The sequence below is a fragment of the Sturnus vulgaris genome, chromosome 3 (genome assembly GCF_052056855.1).
Source record: "Sturnus vulgaris isolate bStuVul1 chromosome 3, bStuVul1.hap1, whole genome shotgun sequence".
Lineage (NCBI taxonomy): Eukaryota > Metazoa > Chordata > Aves > Passeriformes > Sturnidae > Sturnus > Sturnus vulgaris.
Genome location: NC_142245.1, coordinates 52650209 through 52671302, shown reverse-complemented (window position 1 = coordinate 52671302; position 21094 = coordinate 52650209).

Sequence of the window (21094 nt, the reverse complement as noted above, 5' to 3'; positions counted from 1 at the left end):
TACCTAGAAATAATTCTCTAACACCTGCTTGGCTTTAAATACGTGAATAGAGTAGTGACTTTGATGGGAAAACCCAGATGCTTATATTTGAGTATGCTTTAAAGTGGTTTGCTAAATTAAAGCCTAAGGACAAAGGAAGCAGTTTAGAAAGTGCATCAACAGTAGAAAGTCATTGCCTATAACCTGAAATGAACTCAAAACTTTTTATCTTGGCTATTTATTTACTTTAATATTCACATATAACTATAACTCCTGCAGAGAGAATTACTGCAATGATGTGATATGCAAGAAGAGTCTCATGATATTTTCTACACGTATAAAAGTGGAAATCTCACAAGGGAATTTGATTTTGAAAGATTTTTACTCTGATTTCTAAAAGAAAATGCATTGTTGTGTTTTTGGATTAGCTACAAAAGGTTTTGATACCTCCTTCTGAGGTTCACCAACCAGTGCTAATGCAATGATCACAGTTTCATTTTTTAAGCATTTACTAAAAAAGAAAAAGAAGACTTTCCTTGGGCGGGAGGGGGAAGGGAACAAATCCACTGATTCACCAGGATCCATTTGTTTGCATCAAAAAACCCAAATATTTTTCATGTTGCCCTTAATTTCTCAGCCACCAGTACCATTTCCCTAACCACTCCCCATCAGTTTCACACTGAGGATGTGTTATGAGACTGAGTGGGGACATGCAAATCATGCACACATCCCTGGAAAAATGCTTGGCAAATCTGGCTTTTCAGTTTTGCATTCAGTTGCCAAAAAATATTCCCTCATCCCCCAAGCCCTCCCTCTGCCATGTCTAATTTAATTTCAAAAGTCAGAAGCTTAACAGGGACATAAGCTTCCTAAACATGCTGTCATCTAACAAGGAATATGAATTCAAAGCTTATAATTACGATTTTCTTTAGGTGCAGAAAGGACAGTGCAATCTTGTAGATATCCTTGTCCACAAGTGCTAATACAATGACAGGGTTCACATGGCTGGTGGAGACTTTATCCCCCCTCCTTGCTCCTAAAAAAAAATCAAAACATCAGATATAAGAGTTTTTTTGTCAATCCTGCCTTGCCAACAAGACATGAGGCTTTTGTTGCTGATGCCAGAGGTTCTGAGTTGTATAAATATTCTGCATTTCACTGTAACAAGAAGCTGAATGACTCTGTAGAGAGCTCAGGGCAAATGAGACTTTCTGACCTGCTATTTCTATAACTCTGTTATTTTATCTCTTCAAAGGGACTTGAATACACTGAATTTTCAGTTTTTAAGTAAAAATAAGTCGCTCATTTTCAAAGACATCCCCTCTGCACCTTTCTTTTCTTCAAGTCCCTAGGACCTTAAGGACACACATTTTGTGATTATGAATACATCTGTGTATGTTTGGGAGTGAAAGGGAAATCATAGAGATATCATTCATTTTAATCACTAATTTTGAAACAGCTGGTGAGCCTAGACTCTCTTGTTCAAGCACGATCATTTTGTGCCTTTTTTTCATCTCCTGTGAGGAATTCTTGCTTAAAGTGAGACTTAAGTATTTGCCAATAGCCCACAGTAAATACTTTTTTTGTCTTTTTGTAGTCCTATGATGACTGGCCTTCTTTCCCCTTCAGTAATCACTGTCTAAAAAAAGAAAACCTCCAGGCGCACTTCACTTTTGTCCCTTCCCCCTGGCAGAATGCCCAGCCTCAGTGTGATGCTTTTAAACCCTTCCCCCCGCAGACACAAGGTTTCCAGCACATCATTATCGTGCGCAGCGGAGGGGGAGGCAGGGCTGTGGGATATGATACCATTCAGGCAGAGATGCTCGGAGATAGAGCTCCTTCAGAGCTCCTCTACAGCCTCTTGCATTCTGCGTGTGCGCGCAGGAGAAGCCTCCCGGTGCCATGCTCTTCGGGGCTGTCTTGGTTAAGAGGAGTCTGCCACAAGGAAAACATGATGAATATACAATGAGTGCAGATTGCCAGGCGGCCTAAAGTGCGTGTGTATGTGTCATGAGCACATGCAAGTGTGCTGGTTTAGTGAAAATTCAGCCGTAGTTTCACCAGCCTGAGGATAACAGCCAAAAAAGAAACAATGAGGAGCCTTTCTATTGTTGTGCAATGGGCAAGTTCTCAGATAATCACTCTAGATGTGATGCAACACTCTTCAGCAAGGAAGCTCCTGGGAATTGTGATAGTGCGGGACAATTAAGGATCCTATCCTGGATAAACAGTGCTATCATCATCTTGAACAGCACCGCAGACAGGTGACCAACAGATGAAGGCTGCACTATTCAAGGCATTTGAATGGAAAAATTAAACTCGGATTTACTGCAGTGAATCCTTTCAGTGCTGTAGCTTTATCACACATCCAGAGAATCAATATGTTTTTCTGTATCACTTTTACTGCTGCAGTAAGGCAAAGATCTTTCGTGATAAACTCTGGTTTATTTTTTTCATTCTTGTTCCCAAGTGAGCAGTCCACCCAGGTCATTCGAAGCTAAGTGTCTTGCTTGCTTCCTTGCAGTTCTAGTTTTCTGGGTATTAGCTCAAAGAAATTGCCCAGAAAAGCTAAAAAAGACTGTTCTCCTTGAGCTGAGGGTAATACCATAAAACAATTGAGGCTGATATCTTTATTTTAACTTGCTCATAGCACAGTTTCAATAGAGAAGAAAATAGAGACAAGTGTATCTAACTAGAATTAAGATAACCTGTGAAATGTCACTAGATGAGAAGATACCGTGCTGCTGTTTATCCAGGGAAATGCTGTGGCTGTGGTCAGTGACACCAAATGTCAGCTTAAGCTGTCCCTCCTCCCTGCTCTCAGCTGATTGCTCCTGTTTCCATCACCACAACCATTTGTAGGGTTCCATCAAATCAGGAAACTGATTCAATTTAAAAAACAAAACAAAACAAAAACAAACAAACAAAAAACAAACACCAAAACACACAAACCAGAAGCCTAACAATGTAACAATAGAGAACAGGGAGGCTGAGGTCAGAACTGCCACTACTTATTTTTTATCATCAAATCATGGTCTTATGCTACATTTTCAGATTTTTTGATGCTAAGATACTGACATGCTACACAATGTGCTTCCTTCCGTAAACATCTACAACCTTTCATTTTTGTGCCACCTTATTTGTTTTGTACCATAAGCTGCATCCAAGAAAAGATCATTAAAAGGTTGTTTTGTTTTGTTTTCCTGGAAAGAAGGCAAGGGTTTTTTTTTTAAGCAGATGATTTGGGAGGCCTGGCTGACTGCAGCTACACCAGTGCAAAGAGTATCTCCTAACAGCAGCAAAGGGAAAGCAAGCAGGACACTGGGGACAGGGTGGAAGGAACATCTGCCACCAATGGAAGCTTCTTGAGCAGCTTTAGGCCAAACATGTGGTTTTGCACACACAAATTGGGCTGCAGGCACTGTGCTCACCTTGGAGTTCAACACTGCCAACAATACTATGCTCAGGCAAGATAAGCCCTAACAAAGACCCTTCACACAGGCAAATCTACTGCTGGATTTAATTCCCATCTATATTAAGACAAGATCAATAGCAAAACTAAGGCTTGAATTTCAGCAGAGCTGGGATACCATTTGATAGAGGATATGGATGGTGCTTCCCAAACCATCCACCACAGCCTTAGGCTGAGCCAATTCACAAACCAAGTGAAAAACTTGACCACACCTTTTGCATTTGGAGCCATCTGTATTCAGATGGTTAGCTGGTGTGAAGTGAGGATAGAAAGTTAAATGTTGACACTGCTCAGTCAATCAAATCTTGCTGCTAAATAAAAAGGATGCCTTGAACAAGACCCAGCCGACCCAGATTTTAAGACTGTGTAAATACTCTAATCCTGTTTATCTGCTATCTCTCTCAGGGAAAAGCAAGTCTTCAGTGGATTCTCAAAGCCTGCCTGTATGTTAGCTATGCTTGGCCACTGAAGGAATGGACAGTCAGTTCTGTGTCTGGTTACCAACAGCTTGAGCTCCAAATATCATGCCCTCAGAGCAAGCTGCTAGCAAAAGGGGTATGAGACGAGACTGTGGTAGGTAATTTTAACAATTAATGCATTTGGGGGGCCAAAATAACTAAAAAGGAGACTCTGCTCTCACACATCCTGGGCACAAAGGAAATAACCTAGTTCCCTGTGTTAGTAACCAAAGATCATCTCAAAAAGCATTTGACAATAGTTGAGGAAATCTCATTCTCTCTAAAGCAAATGTAAAACAAAAATTACAGTTACAGGGGTCTCAGGTGTCCACAAGCAGCATCCATGATCCTAACTGTAAATCTAGTATCATTTATTTTTTTTAACATTAAGTATTTCATTGTAGTTACTAGTGCTATCACAGATCCTAAGAAACTGTGTGGAGAAGCATTTACTTCAGAGAGAAAGGAAAGGCTGTGAAAACAAGACCAGCAACAAAAAGACCTCTATGTTATTAAAATGCAAAAGGTTGAATCCTTTTGTAAGAAAATTTCATTTAGAATGTGAGATAAAGGTTGTCTCTCATTTGCAGTAAAATGTCCCTCCTGTAGCCTGCCTGTCATGGAGTATCCGCTCCCCTCCAGTGAGAAGCAGGGCGGGCTTAGTGCCCTTCAGGCAAGGAAGGAAAGGACACGGGAGGCCCAGAAATCCAGGCTAGCTCCTTTCAATACAAAATCCTGAGTATTGTCCCTCTCCCTCTCTTCCATAACAGACAGTGCTGCTTGTAGCTACTCCAGTAAAATGCAGATGTCAACCATCCCCCTTTTTTTTTTTTTTTTCCTTTTTCTCTTCAGGACTCTCAAAAGGCCCAGCAAAGCAGTGTAATACTACCCTGGTTCAGATTGTGCAAAGTATGTTTACCAAGGGTGAAAGGAATTTAGTACATACTCCCTCCCCCAGGATGTGCAGGACTTGAGAAGGACTGAACTAGTCAGGGAAAGAACTGAAGAGTTAAGAAAAAGAACTACAAAGCAGGCAATTTTGTTTAACACACATTCTTTTATTCTTTAATGCCTGGACAAAAGCACATAAGACACAACAAAAGCACATTTTTTATTTAAATTAGTTCCCTGGATAGATTGCCATTGCTGTTTTAAAAATACTTGATTTTCATAAAATTCTACACCAACACAAAATAAGGTACAGACAGGGAATAGATTTCCTTTTAACTGGTAGTATGGGGAGGAATGCTTGGTTTTTAGTTTTTGTTTTGTTGGGTTTTTTTAACCCAAGCAATTTAAGCTACTTGGTGAATGCCACAGACACAAAGAGCAGTATCAGTGCAACTGAAAGGTGCTACAAAGTGCATCAGGGGTGCCAACAAATAACCAGGGGCAAGAGAAAGGCAATGTGATTCACATTCTCTGTACACCAGCTGAATCTCCCCTCAGAAGTGCTTGTCTCCATCAATTATAGATAGAGTTTGGCCAATCGGCCAAGCTTAGACACCTGACTCATTCTGTCTGGCATCTGGAAGCAGTAGTGGAGAGTAAGTGATAGTTTTGCAGGGCATTTCAAAATGTTACACATCTAAGGAGCACAGCAGTTCGGATGCAGTCATTGTACAAACTTCACAAATGCAAACCGAAACTTTTCTGCATGGTGGGGGTTAATTCCTGGTAGACTGGAATATTGTGTTCTGCGTTGTGTAAATTTGACTACACATTTAAGCACAATTGTGACTGATTCATCAGATATTTCTGCCGCAGCTGGAAAATAATTTGTTATATAGACAGGCACTAGCACTTTGTATTTGACCATACTGGTAGCAGGGTTGTAAGACATGAACTGTGCTTGCCTGCAGGTGGTCATATTCTTTAACCAGTGGGCCTGCTTGTTAGAATGCAGTTCAGGCTAAAAGTTCTGAGGAGAGATAGACTGTTCCATCTGCCTTATTTTAGATGTCTAAAACTGAGATGAATCACTTCCTTAAAGTGTCTGTATCTCTCCATGGAGTGTACAGAGTGTCTTGGACAACAGTTACATACATAAGTGAGACAGAAAAAAACCTCTTCCTCTATCACTGCTTTTCCCTATTGTGGCAAACTACTGTGAACACTCCATATAAATATTTGCATTTATGCAATAACTACAAATTTATATAACTCATATTACAAACCCCTCATAGTTCCCCCAAGTGAATCATCATCATCATCATCATTGTCACAAGATTAACTTCTGCACCCAACTCTACTGGTAATTTGTGCTTCAGCCAAGCAAAACCTTTATCATATTCTCACCAGATTTCTTTGTGCAGGTGCACATTTACCTGACATAGTTGATGAGCATCATATATTTAACAATAGAGGAATAACTAATGCATAAAAAGCCTTTTTGTGAATACTCATTCCACATTCTCAACAGATTTACATAAAGTCACATTCACCCTGTCCTTCTTTCTTCAGTTTCAATGTAACCTGCATGAAATACTCATGGGAAGAAGAATTGGAGGTTATACATTGAAATTCCCTCAGATCTTAATTTTGCTGCCTGCTGCAGTTATAGGAATAACATGGTTGTGAGTTCTCTCCATCCAACCTAGAAAATAGAAACAATACCACATATTTGAGGAAGTACAGTTAGCAGACCCAAATGAAACACAACACAATTCACAGACCTCACAATTTATTATTATATATTATTAAATTATTATAATATATTATTAAAATATTATTATATTAAAATATAGTTTGAGCTGTTTCAGGCCAGCAGACCCATACATTTTAAAATACACTTAGTGGAACAGAACAATAATGTTAGTTGGGATCCTAAGATTATCTCACCATCTACAAATTACAAACAACAGTGATAGCTAGCCAGAAGGATGAAAAATACTGCTCTCAGGTATTCTGTTAATGAAAACCAAAATATGTTATCCGTGTAAATTATTTTCTCAGTGGTATTTACAGAGTAACACTTTGAGGACTTGCAAAGCTCCCTCTTTTTTTTTTTAAATGAAAGTAATTTGTTTCCTTTCGGGTGAGTGAGTGTTTTCTGACTCTTCATCTTGACTTTTAATCCGAAAACCTTTTTTCCCCCATCCTAAATGTGCAAAGACAGAAAATAAGTGACTCTTTTGCACTCCTCTTAGAACAACAAACAAAAAGAGTGAACCAGGGGAGGTTGGCACCTCAGTAATAACCACGCGCAACCTTTTGTTCTGCTAATGATAGTCAAACATGCAAAACCTGTCAGAAAGACCTAAAGATCTCTTCTCTGACACACTCTGAGGTCTTGGAGGTTTGTACTCTGTTTCAGCATGACGTGCATTGTCTTTTTGGCACTGTGGTTGTCTTTACCTCATTCTCTGCCTCAGGAAAAGATACGACTTATGGTGCCACCTTTGTGACTCTTTAGGTTTCAGATAACCTATTTTATGCTGGCTCTCCATATGTTGAGAAATTTGGACTTCAATGCCATGTGGGACCTTCGTGGCAATTCATCCTCTGTCAGAAAGGATTTTTGTTTTCCCTTCCCTTCTCATAGTACTTAAGCTTTATAGAAAAACATGACAGTAAGACATGAGGCAGGGGAAAGTAGCATAACCACTATTGCACTGTTACTGTTCTTTTTTCCTCTCCCTGTCTCCAGAGTTCCCATGCCTTAGTTTTTCTCCATCATTGCATTAGATTTACTGCTTCAGTAAATTTCTGCAAAAGGAGAAGAATAAGGCACTCAAAGACCCTAGGGACTACCAGCATGGATCCCCTGACCACTCATTTCTGTGTTGCTACAAAAGCATTACAGAGGGTTCCGTTTTTTCACCAGTGCTAAACCAGAGAAACTGAGATGAGCAATGAAGGGAGTGAGGTCAGATGGGAAGGAAGAGGATGCCTGTTTGGAAGATCAGGATGGAAGAAATGTCTGGAAAGACAGGGCTGGGCATATTCATGGACCCAAGGGACATAGTAACAGGAGGAGTAGCAAAGGAGGAATGAGGCAAAGGCTCACCATTCACTGTAAAGAGCAGTGTGTCCATCAGGGGCCTGGTTATCTTGGGGAATGAAATGATGTTGCCCTGTCTGTTACACCTTTTGTCTAACTTTGAATTCAAGAGAAACATTATGTCTTTTCAGGTAATTTTTAACTTGGCACTTTGCTGTACTAGAATGCAGTATATGACTGTTTCACTCTTTCTCTACAATAATTTGCACACTGAAAGAAGAAGAGGTGTAGAGAGCTGTAAGATGGGCCATGGAAATGTCATACCATGCTTAAAACTTTAGCTAGCACCACTGTGTGCTTCATTTAAAATCTGACAATCCCCATTCTCGCATAGCACTTCATTTAAATTTGACATTCCAGTTACCTGGAGCAAGTGCTTTGATGAAGAGAAACTTGGAGGGTAATCCACCAGGACACATTAAACTGTTACAAGTCATAAAACATCTGCACCCAATGGCAAGCTATAAAGCTGAATGGATAAAGCTATTAAATGCATAGCATTGCTGGGCTGAATTCTTCCCCCTGCGAGCACACTCAGCTGTTCATACACAAACAGTTTTCTCATGATTGTACTATGAACAGCTCATGTGATTATGATTTTTAGTATGGAAGTTGGCTAGCAAGAGCCAAGTTAGGACAAATCTGCTTGCTTCTAATGAGGACAAAACAGAGAGCATAGAAGATTCCTTCAGTATTTACTCAGCATATGATTTGAGATGTCTTTTCCCATCACATCTGCTGTACAACTTTATATAACAATAAAAACACCAAGAATTAGCTAAAATGAAATAATACTCAAGTAGAATGGAAAAAGTCACCAATACAAGAAAACTGCATATTTTAGAAAGCTGTGGTATGTCTCCATATCAACCCTGTTTATTCCATTTCTTCTTCTGAGCAGGGAAATTAACAGGGGAGAAGCGGTGATACCCAGTTCCAGATCCGCTCTGAAGTTCAGTAGAGCTACCAAAAACCTGCATGGACTCAAGAAAAGTTCCTACACATACCCTGGTTAGCAAAGAACAGGTAGAACCCAGCATGAAAGGGCTCTGCCCTCTTTATATCCAAACACTGTTACTGCCTTTGCTGGCTGAGATTAAATTGAGATTGGCATAGGTTTCCTGAAGTCACCCACCCAAATATGATTCCAAGGGACCGTATTTAGATTTTAAGGGGCAGCTGAAATCAGTATTCATAGGGATTGAAGCAGCTGCATCGTCTGTATGGTCTCACAGAGTCCTACTGATTTTGTCCAAGAGAGATGACCTTGTTTTCAATCCAATCATCTTTTCCTTGCGCTGACACATAACAGAGAGTCCATTCAGTGGAAATCACTCAGTAAAATCTGCAATAATCTCTTCCTTGTCCAACAACCACCACTTCTCCTGTGTTTTTCATGTATGGACTGACATTTTCAACACAGGAAACAGCTTAATGTCACCACAGGGTCCACAGAGTCCAGATGAGATAAGAACCAAGATGTCTACTTTGCTGAGATCTTCGTATTTTTTCCACTCAGAAGTAGAATAGCAAAAAAGTGTATTTCTTGCCAGATACTCTCCAGATATAATCCTGGCAAGTCAACTGAAATTCTGTTTTCATAAGTCAAAATTTCTGTAATCTTTATCAGTCAGATTCTTGACACTGAAGAATAATTTCTGCTATAAAATGTTGCACTTCTTACAAGGTAACATTTTCCAAAATTAAAATGTTAAACTGGAAAATGGCCATCCTACTACACCTACCATATTTCCAGGTAATCTCCTCTACAAACATTACTTCAGCTACCACCTATAGCCTGGATAATCACTTAAACAAACATTCTTTCAGTTGCTATCTCTGAGCAAGCACCTCAAAAAGCTGTCTCTTTGCTATATGTCTATCTTCTTTAGATCAAACAGCAGTCCCAGGTTGACTCTCTGCTCACTCAAGCACAGTTTCCTTCATGCATACTGGACCACCATTTTGCCTGTGTAAGGTATCTACAGCTCATATCACTCCCTAGGTCTTCATTTGCAGGGTATATTTAAATCTTTCAGATTCTAGCATCTCCAGGGCCAGTCTTACATTGCAGATATCTGCTTACACAGATAAAGCAAGTGCATGATATTGCATTACAGTATTTCTATACTGAAAGCAGCCTAGGAATTTAGACAGTGCAACACTGTCTAATGACACTATTCCTATATTAATATCTTCTATTCCTATATTAATATCTTTTACTCTTTCCCATTCCAATAATACTGCCCTTATTTATTCACTAAAATCTTCATGTTTTTTCCCATGGTTTTCTTTTTGTCTGTGAGAGGTTTCTAGCTAAGAAAATACATTTCATTATACAGTTTTAATTCTTTCTAAATAATCTCTCTTGCCAATCAGTTCCCAGAAAGAATTGTCAGGGGTTTAGGTACCAGTAAGATGAAGCTGTTGTATAGGTCTTCCTTACTGCTTCTGTAGATTCTTCTATTTATCTCTAGCAATTTGCTTTCACTTACTTATAGTGTAGGCTCCTTACAGATCTTGCCTTGGAGTCTTTGGCACACTGTAAGGTAACTGCTACTGCTTCTGAAAAAGAATTATTTTTATTATTTTCTGAATAAAGAAAATTATTTGAATCACTGCCATTGTATCTGTATGTTCCAACACAGAATCACTCTTTTAATAAAGACCTGTGAACCCAAACAGTATTTCACACACTCCTGTAGTTCCATGCAAGCATGATAAAACATTTGTCCTTTGAGCATGGCACAAACTAACTATTCACTTATGAAAACCCACTCTTTTGGAATAAACATGTTTTGGAGAGTCACAGATAATGTCATTCACTGTTAACTCGCCAAGAAAGGAATGCATAGTATGTGTTGCAATGAAAACATGCACTTCAGTTACTCTGGGAGCCACAGCAAGAAAATTCTTCAAATAAAAATAACTTCAATGTGCACACCATAAATCTAAGCAAGACTTTATGTCATGTCTGTGAAAAATACCTGCATTTTTTCCTAAGAGAAAAAGAACAACATATTCTTAAAAATATAAGAACCTTTGTTATTTCCATGTCCATCTGAATTCTAGACTAGACAGATATAATTTTGTATGTTACAAACAATTATCCAGGCCTAAAGGAGAACATTGCACATGAATCACTCATCAGAAATCAAAAGCTAAGGAACCTGCAGCAAAAAAAATGCTGGCATTTGGAATACTTCCTCAATTGTAACATTCTTTTCCTAAGATTTCCCTGTTTTATGTACACCTGTCAGACATTTGGATTTTTGTGTAAGGTTTATTCTTTGCACAAACAGGGTGGCATCTCTGCAAGAGATTTCACTGTAACTTCTAGTTTAAACTTTCTCAGCTGGTTGGAATAATGTATCTTTTATAGAATCATGCCTAAAAATTGCCTATGTATACCATATCATTTTAAGGAATAACATGATTCTAGCAATCTGGAAATAACTTCAAATGTTTTTATTTGAATGTCTGCCAGCTAGAGAAGTTTTGTTATAGTGTAATCTAGAAAGATGCATTAGACTCTATTTTACCTGTCTCATAAGCCTTTGTATCATTTACAGATATGTTATAAGAAGCAGTTCTGTACTTTTTCTACTTTTTCTATCTTTTTCTGTAGGGGAAAAAAAAAAAGCAGCTCTCCTTGTAAAGCCATCTATTAAAATTATTTTTATTAATTCATGTACCCAGCCAGAATAATGGCTTTACTAGCAAACCTTGGCAACAAAAGGCATGATCTTCCATTCTGTTAAAGGAAACAGGGTCCATTTTCATGTTCTAGAACCAATGGGATTTTTTCTCCAGCAGACCATTGCTGCAGTTTACTGAAATGCAAAAGGAGATAAGGGAAACCATCCATTTAGTAGCTGTAATGAATGCCAGCCATGTCCTGGGGTCCTTCAGGCCTGGTTGAGGGAGGTGATTGTCCTGCTCTACTCTGCACTGGTACAGCCTCACCTCAAGTCTTGGGCGTGGTTTTGGACATCACAATATAGGAAAGACATGAAACTATTAGAGAGCTTTCAAAGGAGGGCAGCAAAGATGGTGAAGGGCTTTGATGGGAAGCCATGTGAGGAGTGTCTGAAGTTCCAGAAGAGATGACTCAGACCACCTCTAACTCGGTTTTAAGACCTTGATATCAGCTTTAAAATTCAGTCTCTGTTTTTGTGTCTAATAGTAAATTTTTGAATCAATAACTTGCTTTTTGTCTTGGACTAACCTTGGTCCAAGATAATTAAGAAAGCTAATTCCTAGTACAGAGTCTAAATGGCCTACCTTTCTTCTATGACTTCAGGAAGTAAACAAATACAAAGTGAGTAGAGGCTTCTAAACAAAAGGCCTAATTTTCAGGTGTTCTGAGCATAAGCAGCTTCTCTAATTCAGAGGGTCACTGTCTGGGAAGGGACCTCTGGAAATCACCTACTCCATACCCCCTGCTCAGAGTAAGGTCAACAAGAACACGTTTCTCAAGACCATGTCAAGCTGGCTTTTGAATATCTAAAGGATAGCCACTCTTCCTCGGTTTCTTCCAGTGTTTGACAACCATTGCAGTAAAAGTATTTCCTTATTTCTTGTCATTTAATATATCTCATTAATTTATGTCAATTGACAGCCCTGTCAATGGGCACTATTTGGACTTGGAACTGCTTGGAACACAAACTTTACCAGTAAAGACCTGCTGCTTTATTTGTGGCAGCCTTTCCTGTGGCCCTTCACTTGCCTGCCAGATTCAGCTTCAGATGGGCTTTGGTTTCCCTAAGCCCACCTCTCAATGCTTGGGCAGTGTCTCTCTATTTCTCCTGGGTAACCTGCCCTGCTTCCACCTCAGGAACCCTTCCTTTCTAGAGCTGAGTTTGGTCAGAAGCAACTTTTACCTTCTCTAATTTTCTTGCTGCCTTTGTTCTGCAGCCCTGGGGTGGGCACAGCCCTGACAGCCAGAGCGTTGTCCCAGAATCCCAGTCAGGAGGAGGAGAGCTGGAGGGCATCAGAGCAGCCTCAGCCCTCTGCACCAGGCACCTCCCTGGGGAACATGGATAGGATGAAGCAGAGATGGAACATGAACATTTGGGTGGGGTCAGGATCATGCCCACTACAGGAAACCAGGGTCAGACAGTGCTTCAGAAGTAAAAATTCTTCATTTTAGCACTTTTTCTATTTATACTTTATTTTTTCTCAGACAAATCAACTTTACAAATTTATCAAAACATGTGAATGTTTGTCAACTATACCTGTATGATATGCCAAAAAAATTTGCCCATCTAAACAAAGTGAGGAAGTATTTTTTATCTATTACATGTTTGAAACTAACTTGATGTATCTTATCCTTTTCAATCCTGATTATGATATTGCCAAAATAAGTTTGCCTGTTCCAGAGTGGAAATTTGCTCTTTTTAATTCTAAATTGTAATGCACTCTTTTAAAAATTTCAAGGTATTAATAACAGTACTTTGATATGGATTTTTCAAAATATATGATCCTGGCAAAGATCATGGAATCCCTTTTAAATAAGCTCAAATACTAATCAGTGTATACAGTCAGTAAATCTCATGAAGTTCCACTTTAAGTTGTTGTAAATCTTTTTGTTTTCCAACATACATTCTACAAAAAGGTAATACATCAAGAACCAACTCTTTTTTTTTTAACAAATGGCTAAATACGTACCTCAAACTGAGTCTAACCTGGATTCCTTCAATTCTGTCAAAGCTACGGATTTCAGAGAGGCTTTGTCAGAAATAAAATGGGGATTGAGAATGTGGATAAAGCAGCTTTCAGATGAAGGGCCATATACTTATCTTCATTTTTAGCTTTACTTTAACTTGGCTTTATACGTATCTCTGATCTCTCCCTGTGAAAAAAAAGTCCTGTGTGTATTTCATCACACAATCAGTAATAGAATTATTACTTCTGTTAAAATATAGGTACAGCTGAATGGTAATTGCAATGCTTAAGAGGATTTCCTATTCAGATTAATATAATGGAGTTAGCCTGAAAGTTCTGTTGAGAGGACCAGTTGCACATTCTGGATTACGTATGGAAAAATGTGACAAAATAGAAATTACCCAAATGATGTCATCTTGACATGAAATCTTTGTGTAGGTTATCTTTTTTATCTAGCCCTATTTTGCATGAGATAGTCCAGAACACAGAGTAAAAAACTAAAAGCTCATATAGATAAGTGGAAGACCTCAGTGAAAAGGATATTACTCAGATTTGTGGGCTTATATTTCCAGACCAGAGGTGAAAATAGTGGACTTGATTTTCCCAGTTAACACAATGGAGTTGGTGATACAAACTTTGGGACGATACCTTCCCCCCAAATTTTTAGCTTACATTTAGGCCACACCTGGCACATGACTTCTCCAGATGTTTAATAGATATTTAAAAGAAACAAGCCAGCTTTCCTTGCTGTAATAACCCACAGAAAAAATTAAGTCCCTAGGGAGTAATCTTCTGGTTTTCCAATTTATATTATCCTTTGGCCACTTCGTTGTGCAGTGCTATATATTTTCCTTGGTGGTAGTGAGAGATGTGTTCCCTTTACTCTTAATCGAACTTCAAATATAATGCAAATTATGTCATGACCCTGAAGTCAAGAAATTTCTCTGGTCGGTGATTGAGCAGGCTGATTATTCAGTACAGTTTCTTTAAAGCCTTTGCAATGGAAAAAGATTTTGCTTAGACCACAATTCCCAGCCGTGGATATTTGTGTCAAGGCCTTCTGTAGGGCATCTAAGCTTCCCAGTTTTACATGCAACACGGACCAGAGCCATTTCAGGACACAGCTGCTCATTGCAAATAGTTACCAATAAACTCAGTGCTGTGCACTTGCCTGTGTACACCAGTTACCAGTCGTAACTAAAGCAACCCAGCAGACTGTTCTGTCCTTTTTTCATCCCAGCCATTCAAGATTTAGAACATCATTACTCTAGAAGTGTCATGACACCACTGAAAGCAGAGGCCTTCCAAAAAACTGTAAAACCTGCACCGGATAAGTAACTCAGCATGAATCCCAGAGCTCCTGCAAAGAAGTTAATTCTGCTGTTGCATGTATAACCAGAAGACTAATGCAGAAAAGCAGAGCAGAGATGAGTAGCTAAGCTCAGTATAGGATACCAATAGAAATAATACTTATATTTCAATTCTGGTGTCCACATTTTGCAGCATTGATGAACTGGCAAAGGTACAAGGAAGAGTCACAGAAACTGTCTGAGTACTGAGGGAGATGTTTTGCAGCGAGGGTTAAAGAGTTCATGCTATTTAGTTCATCAAAAAGCATGCCAAGAGACTAATTAATTAATCATAGTGTGTAAGTACTTTCATAAGAAGGACTCAGCAGTTACTGAAGGCCTTTAAATATAGTAAAGAAAGGATAAAAACATCAGAAGCTGAAAACTGTTCTCAAGAAAAATCAAGTGATGAATCAAGCACAGCTATTTGCTAGTGAAGGTGATTAACTGTAAGAACAACCTGCCAAGGGAAGAAAAAGACTCAATCTCCTGATGTCTTCATATCATTACACTTTCTGGAAAATGTAGCTGCCTCTTTGGAAGATACAAACTAACAAAAAAAAAAAAGGATAAATTATTAGAACAAATTAGTTAACCCTTTCTTAGGTAGTTTGGTGTAAGTGTGACTTAATGACATCTGTGAAATAGTATGTGTCTGAAATGTAGGTGGGGAAAAAAACAGACTAAAAGAGCAGCAGACAAAGCCAGAACACAAACTGGGAACACAGCCCACTGCCAAGCCAAGAGAGAGCTGTATGGGATAAGTGCTGATTAGAAAAGAGCTCAGAGCTTCAAGGAAAGATAGCATCTTGCCACATTTCATATTTGTTGTACTGAAGAAAAGAGGCTTTTGTAAATTTTTTTTTTTTATAAATAGGATTTTAGCATCAACTTCTCTTTCCTTCTGACTTAAACTACTCAATGGAATCTGGATTTCTGGCTAACTGCTCGAGTCAGAGAAAGATAACATTGAGTTTTATAGGCTCAGTACAGGGAGTAAGATGTGCAATTCAGAGGCCTGTGATCTGACTAGAAACTTTCATGATCTCAGTCTTTTAGTCCCTTAGTGAGTCTATGAGTTCTCTGAGTATTTGTTGATGTCTTTCCTGTTTAAGACAACATATTTGAATTAGTGGCTGCTACTCTTAGCATACAACTTTTGCATTCCTAATGCCCTTTAGTGCAATTTAGCATTGAGGGCATATTAAAAGTTAAAAGATGTTCATGTAATCAAAGCTGATACAGCAAAAGGTCTCCAAAGTTCATTTATTTTCTCTTCATCTTTAATTGTGCATCATCATTTCCCAGAAGGATTTTTTTTCCTTTTTACTATATTGATGGCTTCAGAGAGTTTTGTGTTGCATTTAACTGGGATTGTATTGGTTATAAGATCCTTGTTCTTCTATTAGAGCTGTGCCCAGTTGAGATGTACCCTTAAACTGGGCAGATCATTCTGTGCTCCCACTTAACTCATCTCACTTCCAGTCTCTTTAAATAGTTCATGAAGCTTGGCTGCTTTGAAGCATAACAGAATAACACTAATTCATAAAGGCAGAGTTCATTGGATAATATTTCTATGATTTATTTGATTATTTGTTTGGGTTTATGCCTTAAAGTATTTGACAAATCATTCATGACAGGATTTGACGAACTCTGTAAAGCTCACCAAACTTTGGTGTTTGCTTTGCAAAACATTGATTTAGATATTAATTTAGTACTTATATTAAAATGCACAGCTGGGGGTTTCTATGGACCAAGCAGTGCACGTCAAAAGATTCCTGTTACTACTTCTTATCCATGGTGCAGATATGGGAAAAATTTGACTGAAGTACCAGTGCTAGTTTAGAAAACTTAGAAGACAGTTTTTGATGCACTTTCCTGTACTTATGGTTACAGCTGCACTGGACAGGATCAGTATCTTTCCCCCATTTCAGGTGATTCTAACTCAGTTTTCAAAAAATAAGACATATTAATCAATCCTGCATGCTGTTCTAACCATATGACTGTACGTATTCTTGTGCTGTGTCACCAAAGCCTCTCAACTTCCAAGCCACAGTTGTTCTCTCTTGTTCCAAAAAGACACATTTTTAAGTAGGCAGCTCTTCCAAACTAACCTTGATTCTGTCAGGTGTGTCTTTTGGGACTCTTGACTCCTAGTCCACTGTAAGAGTCTGCAGCCAAATGTTAGTGTCTTGCACCTGTACAAGGCTATTCCTTCCTTGGCAGAGCCAAAAGCCAAAATAAATCCATGTTAGCTATTCTGATCATAGGCTTAACAGAAAAAGTTTGTGTCTCTCTGTAGCATTATATAGTGGCTCTTCACGGCTAGAGAGAGGAGATAGAGATACAGATTTATTTCTATGCCAGTAATTTGAATAAATAGAATGGACTAAATTCAAGGCTCAAATGAATTGAATAAGAAAATACCATTTAAATAGTAAAACAGCTCTTGAAATTCTCCAGAATGGAATGTTCCCATGATTCTTCACCAAAAATACAGAAGTAATGAGGGTGATAATAATATGGTTTCCCACTTCTATCCTTCTGCAGTGATGACTTTCACATCACTGATAGTGATGCTAGTAAAAGAGTTGCATGACTGAAGCCTGCAATTACATCGTTTAAGCAGTGTTAACTTTTATAATATTTTCCTCCCATAATCTTTAATGGAATATAGATTATAGTTAACTCATGCAAATCTATGACTATCAATAGGTAGAGTCTGGCACAGTAGATATCTATTTCAGTTATGCTTTATACTGCATTGCATAACAGTATCTGCAGTCTTTTGTTACTTATATCATTCTTGCTGTTATGTGACATCTTTCACACTATTCATATTCACATCTTGTACAATCTGAAATGCATCAGAATCCTGTATATCTTCCACAACCAACATGCAGCTTAGCATTATTAAACTGATTTGCTGGGGTGTTTGATTCATGCATATAGAAAGCATTCTGTGAGCTCTCTGAAGATGGGGATTTCCAGTCCTTAGAGAATTTTGAATTTGTTTTCAATTCATTCAGATAATTCATTTGGATTATCTAAATATTCTGTACCTTTCAGACAAATCAGAACTTAAACTACTGAAAATAAAATAAACATGGATTTAATTCAATAATTTCGATTTGGTTTAGTAATATATACAATGCACATGTAAAGTATTTAAGAGTGAAGACATTGGATTACATTTTGACACTATCACAAACAAGACAGTTTGAGACCATCACAACTTTGCTGTTTCGTTTTTCTTCAAAATGGAATTTCAAAATTTTTTTTAAAAATACCGAGTTGTCATAAGTGGTTAACTTTTTCTGGTTATTCAACCAGAGGTCTTCCAGCCATCCCTAGTTAATATCCCCAGAAGGGAGCCAACAGAACAAGAAGACAGTTAGTGACTTATCATGAGGTATAACATACTAAATGGGTTTATCATAAGCAGAAATGAATATTCCTGGGTACCATATTCTATTGATTTAAAGACTGATTGAAAGGTGATCTATCTATATGTTAGGGTCTGCAAATAGAGACAGATATCTCTTCATGGTATCGTATTGGTCTAGTTTGCTTAAGAGCATTGCATAGCAGCTGCTGCAGTTCAATTTTTAAATTTTTTTTTAATTTTGTGTTAAGCATTGAAGTCATACTTTGAAAACTCAATAGGTAAATAGGGACCGCCTGAGGTTGCACTCATCCAACCCTGCTTCTCAAGCAGGGTCACAGAGAGCAGGTTGCCTAGGATCATACACAGCTGAATTATGAGCATCTCCACAGATGGAGACTCCACAGCCTCTCCGGACAACCTGTTCCTGTGTTTGAGGACCTTCACAGTAAAAGCATCATGTTCAGTTGTGCACAGATAGAATTCCATATTTCAATTTGTTTAGATTGCTTCTTGCCATAAGCGTTGCTGAAAAGGGCCTAAATCTCTCATCTTCAGTCACTCCCATGAGGAATTTATCCACTTTGGTAAGACCCCCTTTTGCCTCCCCTTCTCCTGAGAGAAGGGGCTAAACAATCCTAACTCTCTCAGGCACTCTTTATACAACAGATGCTCTGGACTCCTAGCCATCTTTGTAGGTCTTTACTGTTTCTACAACTGGTAAAACTGCACTTTTGTTTTACACATTAGTGCTACAGCAATCAGTTTTGACTGCATGAGTTACGTTCTAACTTAACTAATGTATTATAAGTACTTTTTTTAATGACTTCTTGGAAGCAAATTACTAGTTAAAGCTAATCTGTGGGCAAAGCACTCTGCTGACTCATGTTACTTTAGTTTATTTAAGTGCCTAATAGGTCTGCAATTGTGAACATGGTACATGTAGAATATTTCAAGGATTTTCACTAGGGTCTTATTGACTTCAAACTACAATTACTCATCGATCAAGTGAAAGTCTGTGTGGTGACGTGTTATTTGAAGGTGAGAACCATCCACATTATTCTAAGGGGCTCTCCTTTCATGCTTTTTTGTGTGTGTGTTTGTTTTACTTTCATTATTATTACCCAGCATTATCCAAGAATCAGTAGATCCAGTCCCTGAACGTGTTGTTGTTGTTCTTTTTTTCCTTTTTTAGTCTATTACCGTGTAACATTCTTAAAAATTAAGTAAACAGCAGACTAGGTCAATAACCTCAGTGTCTGAAGCTACAACAAGTAACATCACATCTTATATCAGATTTGCAACTAACATATACATTGGTTAAGCCCTACCTAAACTGACCAGAGAAATAGTGTTGGTGGCATCTTTCAAAAAAGAAATACATACAGAACAGTTTTCAGAAAAAAAAAACCAAACCTCTCCCTGAAATGAACAATCTTTGGTAAACAACCAGGCTGTATTTACATTATTCACCATTTTCACCCAAGCATTTTTTCATGTAAGATATACAAGATCTGACACTGGATAAATAACTGTGGGGAACAGAAACCCCATTTACAGTGAGATTTGGAGCCATTTTGTGATCTCAGTAAAAGATAATTTTTGAACATGCCTTGCATAGGAAACTAGCACTACTGTTTCCATGGCTTGATACATATTCTGCCTGCATTTCATTTAGGAAATAAACATGTGTTTCTTTACCACCCAAACTTTAATACATTTCAGGGGAGAATGGCTCTTTTTTTAACTGTGACTCATTCTTTGCTAATTCAATCAAGATGGAGCTGACAAAATAATGAAGATTTTGGAGGTATTTTTACCATGTTTGTCACTCCACCAAATGACAGTGCAAAGTTCCCTTGTCTGAATTTTGATCAAATGCTTACCAGGAACGCTAAGCCTTTCAGAATCCCATAGTACCTGTTTCATGGCATGTGAGTTATTTGCTTTCATCTCTCCTTTACTGTATAAAAGAGGATCTGAGGCTGTAAAAACTTCAATCCAGAGATTCATGCAGCTGTACATAACAGATCCTTCCTCTCTCGTCATTGCAGCACAACATCAAACCAAACAAAATGTCTCAGAAAGCTACAGTATTTGCAATGAGGCTGTCACAGATCTCCTTCTCTGCTTTTGAAAGAAGTGGCTGAATGCCCAGCACCTGCCTCCATACTGACATTTTCTGAAACACCAAGGTAAAAGAATCAACCTTTGTCAATATCATCTCAGTGATTTTTTAGAAACAATGAAATGAAAAGCCTCAGTCTCTATCCTTGGTTCTTGAATACAGGATTAAAATAAAGGACACATGATTTTATTGATTTAATGAGGGATTGAGTCTTCAGTGGAGCATTCCATATGATTAGAGAACAAGCCATGTTTGCAGGTCTCACAACAAGTTCTTAACCATGTGCTTGGCTTTCCCTATTTCTTGAGAACTTGTTTATGTATTTGTCTGTTAAAATGACCCACAGAATTCACTCCTGTGCTGCATGAAGCATTCAAATGCCTGCAGTGATTTCAGTCTGTCTCTCTCAACAGGGAAAGCAAGAAAGACTGAAGGGATTGTAGCACAGTTCTGTAAACTAAAGAGATGAAGAAGAGCAGATAGGGAGAGAGAGAGGAAAAAAACTTTTAAAATGTTAGATAAAACACAGCAACAGCAACAGGAATAACACCTCCTACCTATGAAGTAGGCTGTGTGCAGAATGCATTAATCTTTGAGTATATTTTATCAGATAGGAATCCCTCCCCCCAGCGATGAACTGAGATGTAAGCTAA